Source organism: Cebus imitator, unplaced genomic scaffold (assembly GCF_001604975.1).
Source record: "Cebus imitator isolate Cc_AM_T3 unplaced genomic scaffold, Cebus_imitator-1.0 Scaffold202, whole genome shotgun sequence".
NCBI lineage: Eukaryota > Metazoa > Chordata > Mammalia > Primates > Cebidae > Cebus > Cebus imitator.
The window spans coordinates 3,991,947-4,002,026 of record NW_016107517.1 but is presented as its reverse complement, the minus strand read 5'-3'; positions in this window follow the sequence as shown (position 1 = coordinate 4,002,026).

Genomic DNA, 10,080 nt, shown 5'->3' with positions numbered 1-10,080 from the left:
AAAAAAAAAAAAAAAAAAAAAAAAAAAAAAAAAAAAAAAGAAAAGAAAATAATACAAATACATTTAGTAGTAGCAATCTATTTTTTTTAAAAAAAGCTAAAATTACCTGAAGACCACAAAGTAAATTAAAAAGATATTAAGAAGTGCAATGGCACATTTATAGCATATTTAAATACAAACACACACATATATATATTTCAGACATATATATACATCTGACAAGTCTGAAATTGCTAAACCTACAAGCACAAGAGGTATTATAAGTGCTCTGAAGGAATCTCTTTTATATTTTTCCTGCCACCTCCACAGTACCTGGCTCCCAGACACATAAAAGTTTCTCTTGGCCAGGCGTGGTGGCTTACACCTGTGATCCCAGCACTTTGGGAGGCTGAGGTGGGAGGATCACTTGAGCGCAGAAATTCAAGATCAGCCTGATCAACATGGAGAAACCCCGTTTCTACCAAAAATACAAAATTAGCTGGGCATCATAGTGGTGCATGCCTATAATCCTAGCTACTTGAAAGGCTGAGGCAGGAGAATCACTTGAACTGGGAGGTGGAGGTTGCAGTGAGCCGAGATCATGCCATTGCACTCCAACCTAGGCAACAAGAGCAAAACTCCATCTCAAAAAGAAAAAAAAAAGTTTCTCTCAAGTTTGCAAATGCAGCAGCTTTGTTGATTCTCATTTGCTTCATTTTTGAACACTTCATAATTCCTTAGCACATTCTTGCAATATTGGGCAAGGTCAAGAAATCAATGAGACTCAGAATGCTTGGGTTTGCTGCTTGCCATGACGGGAGCACACTCCTAGCATGGGAGAATATTTCATGGTGTCTCATTCTCATGTATTTAGATTTACAGCAACGTACCCTCATGCTCCTGAATAAGCATTCAGGTCTTCTGCATCTGAGCTGCTTCCATGGTAGATTTGAGAGAATGAGTAATAGCTGAGCAAGGGACTGAAGTTTGCTCCAAACTCTTATGGATTTTGCTCAAACAAGACTGCACATAAATTTGTCAAGCAGTGTACATATTGGGATGTGGAGAATGGAGTTTATTCAGTTAGTTATATTCGTAAATGTTTTCTCAGCTAGCCAAAAAGTTCTTTAAGCATATCCATTATGTTTTATTCGCAACATTTTATTCATTTTATTTAATGGAAATTTGGCCATTAGAGAAAAATATTCTGAAAGGAACAAAGTAGATTAGATCTGTGATATGGTTTGGCTTGTCCCCACCCAAATGTCATCTTGAATTGTGATCCCCATAATCCCCATGTGACTAGAGAGAGACCTGGTAGGAGGTGCTTGGATCATGGGGGCAGTTTCCCCCAAGCTGTTCTGTGATAGTGAGTTATCACAAGATTTGATGGTTTTATAAGGGGCTCTTCCCCCTTTTCTCCTCACTCTTTGTCTCTTGCCACTATGTGAAGAATGTCCTTACTTCCCCTTTGCCTTCTGCCATGATTGTAAGCTTCCTGAGGCCTCCCCAGCCATGTGGAACTGTGAGTCAATTAAACTTCTTTCACTATAAATTACCCAGTCTTGGGCAGTATCTTTATAGCAGTGTGAAAATGGACTAATATAGCCTGATACCCAGGTCTTTCAGTCTCCCAAACATGTCCTGAGATTTAATAACAATTGAAACTGCTTCTCCTTTAGAGCAGTGGGCACAGGGGTAGGAAAGAGGAATCTTCACTGGTACAAATTGACTTGCAAAGCTATATTACATTTTGACTTTAGAATCAAAGCAAAACATGTGACTGCTTGCAAAGGAATTAAGACTTCAGAAAGTTTAGCTTATAAAATAATACAACATGGAAAGAAACACACACACGTGATGTTACAATGGTCTGATCATGGTGAAAAACAGTGGTTTGGGCCGTGCACAGTGGCTCATGCCTATAGTCCCAGCTACTTGGGAGGCTGAGGCAGGAGGATCACTTGAGTCCAGGAGGTCGAGGATGTAGTGAGCCAAGATTGAGCCACTGCACTCCAGCCTAGGTGACGATGAGAACTTTTCTCGAAAAAAAATTAAAATGAAAAGAAAACACAATGTTTTTTCCCCTGGTGACTGTATCCACGAAGGCTATCCCACATCTGTAGTCATCAGCGCCATGAAATTCAGGGAGAAGGTCTGTAATTTACAAGAAGGAATCCAAGTTTAACCTTGTTCTGGGACTGGCACTACACAAAGTGATTGGGGTGGAATGTGTTTGTCTCAGAGTGCAAAGTCCCTTCTCTGTGTTATATAATTGCTAAAGCTAATGACTGGCAGAGCAGGGTGTCAGCTGCTTCCTCACATGCCTGCAGACTACCAGTCCAAAAATTCTGGTGCCCTAGTGGCAGGTGACAGCCCTCAAAGCAGCCAAAAAAAAAAAAAAAGCAGGGAAGCCCCAAAACTCTGAATATTGGGGCAGCAATGACAGTCTGCTGGCCCCTAGCCCTATACCTTCCAACACCTGAAGGCAGCCCAGGTGGGTACCTGTGCCATCTCATAAAACCCTACTGCTGGTAGAGAATAGCAGACCCAGCTTCCCCATCAGCCTTAAAGAAAGTAGCATTTGCTTCAAGTCCCAGGAGGGAGCCAGGCTTGGTGTTGGGAGTAATCAGCCTAAACACAGTGTAGGATTGAAAATTCAAACTGCTTTATGGTAATTATTGATTTTAAATGTGCTTACTCTAATTCCCTTTTCCTCTCTTTTAGTGGGCAGATCTTGTAAGTTTTCTTGACATGCTGAGATACTGAAGCTCAGTCTGGTTTAAACTCTTGCCCGGCTGGGCACGGTGGCTCACAACTGCAATCCCAGGACTTTGGGAGGCCCACATGGGCGGATCACGAGGTCAAGAAATCGAGACCATTCTGGCCAACATGGTGAAACCCTGTGTCTACTAAAAATACAAAAGTTAGCTGGACATGGTGGCGGGCACCTGTAGTCTCAGCTACTCGGGAGGCTGATGCTAGAGAATCACCTGAACCTGGGAGGCAGAGGTTGTAGTGAACTGAGATTGCGCCACTGCACTCCAGCCTGGTGACAGAGCAAGCTCCATCTCAAAAACAAAAACAAAACAAACAAACAAAAATTCTTGCCCAACTAATTTAAATCTCATCCCCTCTGCATTAGTTTGTGAGAGCTGCCGTAACAAAGAGCCCCAGACGGGGTGCCTTAAAGAAGAGAAAATTGGTTTCTCACTTCTGAAGGCTGGAAGCCCAAGATCAAGGTGTTAGCAGGGTTGGGGCCTTCTGAGGCCTCTCTCCTGGGCTTGTAGATGCTGCCTTCTCCCTCTCTTTCTGTGGCCTTGCCTTTGTGTGTGTCTGTCCCCTGACGCCTCTTCTTCTAAGGACACAAGTCACATTGGATTAGGGCCCACCCTAATGATGTCATGTAATCTGAATTACTTCTTTAAAGGCCTTATCTCCAAATATAGTCACATTCAGACATACGGAGGTTAGGACTTCAACATGTGAATTGAGGGGGATACAATTCAGCCCGAAACACCCTCCCTTTCCCAGCGCAGGGTTGAGGAGGTGCCTCAGGAAAGGGGAGAAGGTGGCCTAGCTCTGGGATACCACCACTTCCTCCCTGTCAGAGCCTAACTCCTCTGATGTTGGGGCCTGGGAAGGACAATGGAAGAGAAGGGGTGGACACTTCTTACCTGGTCTTCCACAGTTGGTGTCCTCTACTGCTTTTCCTGCCAGTAGTTCCCAGCCTGGCCTTATTCCTCTTTAGGAAACAGCACGCCTGCAGTTTCCTCAGTGGGGTGTAGTGAGCATCCCACTGCACAGCCCCCCAGGAGCTGGCTCCCCTTCTTCCTCCGCTCCACTCTTCACTCCAGCAGAAGCTGTGGTGCCCCTCAAGTGCCAGAGACCCTCCCAGAGACCATGCCGCCCTCTTTGAATGCACCAGACAGAGGGATTCAAACCAGGTGATTTCCAGGCTTCTGAAAAACTGCTCTTTCCTTACCAATCAGATGATGACCATGCAGGCTGCTCCCGTTCCCTGCTCAGGGTGGCACAGGGCAAACCTGCTCATCTCCCATGTCAGCAGACATCTAATTAATAAGATGCAAAGAATTCACCCACATTTTAGAAAGTCCAAAGGAGGTATCTGGCCTCAACCCATATTTATTGAGAATGTGAGTTTATTTCACCTCTGACCTTTGTTTAGGCTTCACATGCCAATCTCTAAATAAGAAAAGTCCCACTCCATTTCTTCATACCCCAAAACCATCATGGTCAAGGGGAGTCAGGATCTATCTGCGCTCACTCTTGCTGTGATAAATGTGGTCCTTGAGAGTCTAGGGAAGTCAGTTAACAAGAGACTGATGCTGGTGATGAACAGCTGAATACGATGAGATCTGAGCCATATTTGGAGACTGACTTTACAGTAACAATTTCTGAATCTCTACCTTCCTTCCTTCCATCCTACCATGACTCATCTTGATATTTTAAGTCATAACAAAGCTTTTGTGCTCATTTCCCAGGGCTCAATAATGGAATCTTAATCATTTGTGAGGCTTCTAAAATAATTTGACATGACAAAGCAGCCTGTGTTCACTACCACAGAGTGGATTCAAGACTTTCAAAAATCCTAGACAAGGCTGGGCACAGAGGCTCACTCCTGAAATCCCAGCACTTTGGGAGGCTGAGGCAGGTGGATTACTTGAGGTCAGGAGTTCAAGATCATCCTGGCCAACATGGTGAAACCACATCTCTACTAAAACACAAAAATTAGCCAGGTATAGTGGCGAGCACCTATAATCCCAGCTAGGCAGAGGTTGCAGTGAGTTGATATTTTGCTACTGCACTCCATCCTAGGCGACAGAGTGAAATTCTGTCTCAGCAAAACTGAAAGAAAGAAACAAAACAGACAAAGCAGGCCTCTGTCCTTGTATAAGTTTGAGCCAACAACGGTGTTCACAGAGAACTTTGGTGACTTTCTCACGTGGTGACAATAGCCCTGTCCTAGGTTTTGGAAGATCCTGATGTATTTTTCCCAGCCCCCAATTTTTTTGGTCTTCAACTGGGAGACACTGAGCAGGAATCCAATCAAATGAAAATGCCTTGCATTGTTGCTGTGATGATAAGCCATATTGTATTCATTATATATTTAGAAGACTTTAAGAGCCAGGTGCCAGACAAAACTGAAAAATGGTCACACATCCTGAGTCAGACAGCGACCAAAGGCAATGACTGGGACATCGACAACAAGCAAGACTCTGTTGTCTCCCAGAGCTCTGGAGGCTAAGTCCAGATGGATTTAGATGAGCAAAACCTTACTGGCAGGCTCCTTTAGAGGCACTGCATGATTAAATGCCAGCACCACCCTGTGAATAACCAACATAGACTATCATGACTTATGATGTCACGGTATCCACATATTCTTGGTCTCGCCTGCACACAGGGGTCTTTCCACTCAAAAGGAACACAAAATACAGAATAGGAGTCTTCCTGCTTATCACAGGATTATGCTTTATAAGTGTTAAGGAAAAATAAATCTTGGGACCCAAACTCACTAAGCCAAAGGGAAAATTCAAGCTGGGAGCTGTATCACACAAATCTGCCTCCCATTTTGTTCCTAAGTAAGATAGCTCCAAAATGAAAGGCTACATACCTCCCTCACAATTTGCCCACTAGGAAATTGCCTGTGGGCCCCAAGATCTCTACCCTAAAACAGTTCTGTTGAATTTCACCCTGACAGTGTAAATGGATAGCTGATTTTCACAGTTGCAGAACAGAAAGTCATCCTTCTGCTCACCTGAGACAAGGGCATATCTGAGATTGCTTCTTCTGCCTTCTGGTTTTTGTCTTATGTAGAAATGCAGATTCACGGAGCTAGGTGGATGCATCAGTGATTATGCTGCCGGAGGGGAAAGGGACACTCGCCCTATTTCATTTCAGATCAGGTGTGCCCCAGGTTCTTCTCCTTCACTTACCCAAGAATGGGAAAGGGGACACCTTGCCGGCAATGGTGAGCACCTTGGAGTAAATACCAGACCCAAAAAGTTTTTGCAGAAAGTGATTTATTTAGGCAGAGAGAAAGAGAAAAAAGGAGAAGGGCGGGGGGGAGAGAGAAACAGCTAGCTGTCACACTGAGTGAGGAGAAAGAAAAGCTGCTCTCACACTGAGTGAGAAGGATTCCCAGAGGGGGAAATTCAGGGAAGGAAAGCTCCTCTCACATTGAGTGAGAGAATCTAGGAAGATGGAACCCAGGAGAGAGAAAGCAATTTCCGCAAAGGTCGTGGAAGGGGACCCACGTATGGAATCCAAGGAGGTGTGGAAGAAGGGGACTTTTAACCTAGGAGGAATTCCCACCTTCTCCAAGCCTCCTAGCCGTTGAAAAGAGTTCCTTTAAACTTTCACTGGAGTGATTGATCTTTGATCCTTTCCCATAGGCGCAAAAGTTAAACAAAGACCTTTAAGTCCCCCCAGACGAGATGTCTCGGGGAAGGCAGGGAAGGCATGCCGCTGGGAAGTGCCTGCCCTAGAAACTACGCCCCCTTGTGGACTCCGGAAGAGAACACATTCCCTCAATTATTTCTCGACCCTCTTTTCACATGCGAACAGCTGATGGAAGACTCAAAAGAATGCAATTGCTTGCCTCTTATTTACCCATACCTTAAAAAAAAATTCTTCCTCTTTCCCAGTGTCCTCTCTTTCCACTTGAAATATTGAAGCTCTCAAAACCATCTTTGGAGAAAGACACAGCCTTGTCACCTTGTCACCCGGTGCCTGCTCAATCTTGGCAAAATAAACTTCTAAATTGCTTGAGACTTGTCTCAGCTACTTTTTTGGTTTACATAAAAGTAATGCCTTAGATTCAAATCTAAAAATGCTTACAATTAAAAGACATTCTAAAATCTAGTAATTCTTATTTAAAGCACAGCACTCTAAATTAAGATTGGGGTTGTGTGACCTGGTTCATGATCGAGAGCCTGATCACACCCAAATCAGACCTCCTAAGCTAGGGCTTGGATTTCTTCACCACTTCATTGGGAATGAGCTCCAGAGGGATGTGGGGGAAGATGTGAAGGTGCCACAAAGGAGCATGGCCTGTCCAGCGCCTTGTTGCTGTACATGGCCAACTGGACATGACTGGACTTCATCTTGGACACGGTGGCCTTGCTTTCCTTGGCTTGGGAGGCACCTTGCTGGTCAGCTCCAGCACTTGAGCTGAACGGACTGCAGCTTGACAGCCACACAAACATTTTTTTTCGAGATGAGGTTTCACTCTTCTTGCCCAGGCTGGAGTGCAGCGGTGAGATCTTGGCTCACTGCAACCTCCGCCTCTCAGGTTCAAGCGATTCTCCTGCCTCAGCCTCCCAAATAGCTGAGATTACAGGTATCTGCCACCACGCCAGGCTAATTTTTTGCATTTTTCGTAGAGACGGGTTTCACCATGTTGGCCAGGCTGGTCTCAAACTCCTGACCTCAGTTGATTCACCCACCTTGGCCTCCCAAAGTGCTGGGATTACAGGCATGAGCCACTGTGCCCAGCTGAATGTTTTCATTTCAAACCCTGGACACATGACCTTCATTATAACCTATTCCAGGATGCTGCCTCAGGAGGCTTATGCAACATGCCAGGTATCAGTTTGCACCTTCCTGTATCCTACACATTCAACCACCACCTCACATGGACAATGTCATGGTCCCAGGATCTTGGTAAGACAGTTGGGGAGGAGTCCTTCCCAGACCATCCACAATCCACAGAAGACATACCAAATCCTGTATGTGACAGCTCTCCCTTCTGCCACATGTAGCAGACTTCCTAGCAGAAAGGGCAGTGAAACAAGATTTGACTCATAACTGAATCATTTTCGTGTGACTCATGACACAGCTGTGAGTCAGGACCCCTGGCTTCAGTCGTTTGCTCTCCGTTTAAGTTGATTAGGTGGCTCAACATCTGGGGTCCTCAGCTTTTCATTAGGAAGACTGGAGGCAATCCAGCTTGCTCCACTGGGTTGTTGTGAGGTCAAATAAGAAATAGGGTGAAAATGTCTGTGGTTGGTAGGGCGTGGTGGCTCACACCTGTAATCCCAGCACTTTGGGAGGCCAAGGTGGGGCAGATCACCTGAGGTCAGGAGTTCAAGTTCAGCCTGGCAAACATGGTAAAACCTTGTCACTACTAAAAATACAAAAATTAGCCGGGGATGGTGGCAGGTGCCTGTAATCCTAGCTGAGGCAGGAGAATCACTTGAACCTGGGAGGCGGAGGTTGCAGTGAGCCAAGATCAAACCACTGCACTCCAGCGAGGGAGACTCTGTCTCAGAAAAAAGAAAAGAAAAGGAAAAAAGAAAATGTCTGTGGTTGGTAATCACTCAGAGTCAGTTTGATTCTTTATGAGCATTATCAGTATAGCCAGGCTGACCTCAGGGGAAGGCAGCCGTGTCCATGGTGAGATTTTAGCAGGGAAAATAACTGTTCCTTCCCAACTTACCTCCCCACCATTGATTTCCATATGGAATGCCTTGACTAGACATTCATACCATGGATTTCTGTCTTTTTTCTTTCTTAAAAGCCAGAGCTATAAATATATGCTTCTGAAATTTTCCCAGACATGAAGACCTTGTTCAATACTCTTAACTCGGCAGGTTATAAAGTACAGTCAAAATATTCAATAAGGATGTGGGAAAATTTGAAAGCACAATGAAATCAATTTTGTTATGTCAAGGATATACACCTGTCATGTAGAATGTCTAATTTAATCCTTTAAAGTTAAAAAAAAAAAAAAAAAAAAAAAAGCCCAGGCTCAGTGGCTCACACCTGTAATCCCAGCACTTTGGGAGGCCAAGGCGGGTGGATCACTTGAGGTCAAGAGTTTGAGACTAGCCTGGCCAACATGGCGAAACCCTGTCTCTACTAAAAATGCAAAAAATTATTCAGTGTGGTGGTGGGCACCTGTAATCTCAGCTACTTGCTGGAGGCTGAGGCAGGAGAATCACTTGAACCTCAGAGGTGGAGGTTGCAGTGAGCAGAGATTGCGCCATGGCACTCCACTCCAGCCTGAGCAAGAGAGTGAGACTCCATCTCAGAAAAAAGAAAAAAAAAAAGTGGGCAGATTCCGAGGCAGGACCAGCATTGGGTCTATATCCTGGTCTTGATATTCCTCCCTTTCCCGCTCCCCACTTTCTACAGGAGTTTATTCAAGAAGTCCAAGATGGTGAAGTCAGGAGTTTGAGACCAGCCTGGCCAATATAGTGAAAGTCCATCTCTATAAAAAATACAAAAATTAGCCGGGTGTGGTGGCAGGCACCTGTAATCCGGCTACTCAAGAGGCTGAAGCTGGAGAATCTCTTGAACCGGGAGGTGGAGGTTGCAGTGAGCTGAGATTGTGCCATTGCACTCCAGCCTGGGATATAGAGCAAGACTCCGTCTCAAAAAATAAAATAAAAAATAAGAAGTCGAAGGTGGGCCTGGAGGACAAAAGAATGATTTACCCCAGTAACAAGAAACATAGGCAGGGTTTTACTCAGGGGAAATGCATGCCGAGAAGGATGAAGGCCAGCTTTTTATTCTAAATGTTAATGCAGCTTCTGAGTTGGTCTAAACTGATCTTGCAATCTCTATTAATCCTTTCATCCCATCTTAGAAATATAGTTCCACCAGTTGCTCATAGCTTTTCATCTTAAGATGAAAATTAATTTTGTTTGTTATATTACTAAGTTTTTGGTTATTCGATGAGATGAAGTGTTTTTAAACTCTTCATCTCAGATTTGGCCAGGCATGGTGGTTTATACCTGTAATCCTAGCACTTTGGGAGGCTGAGGCAGGCAGATAACTTGAGCCCAGGAGTTCAAGACCAGCCTGGGCAACATAGTGAGACCCGTGACTCTACAAAAAACTCAAAAATATCTAGGTATGATGGTACACACCTGTAGTTCCAGCTACTCAGGAAGCTGAGGTGGCAGGATCACCTGAGCTCGAGGAGATTGAGGCTGCAATGAGCCATGATCATGCCACTGTATTCTGGCTTGGGCGACAGAGCAAGATCCTGTCCCAAGAATAAATAAATAAATAGGCCAGGTTCGGTGGCTCACGCCTATAATCCAATATTTTAGGGGGCCGAGGCGGGTGGAT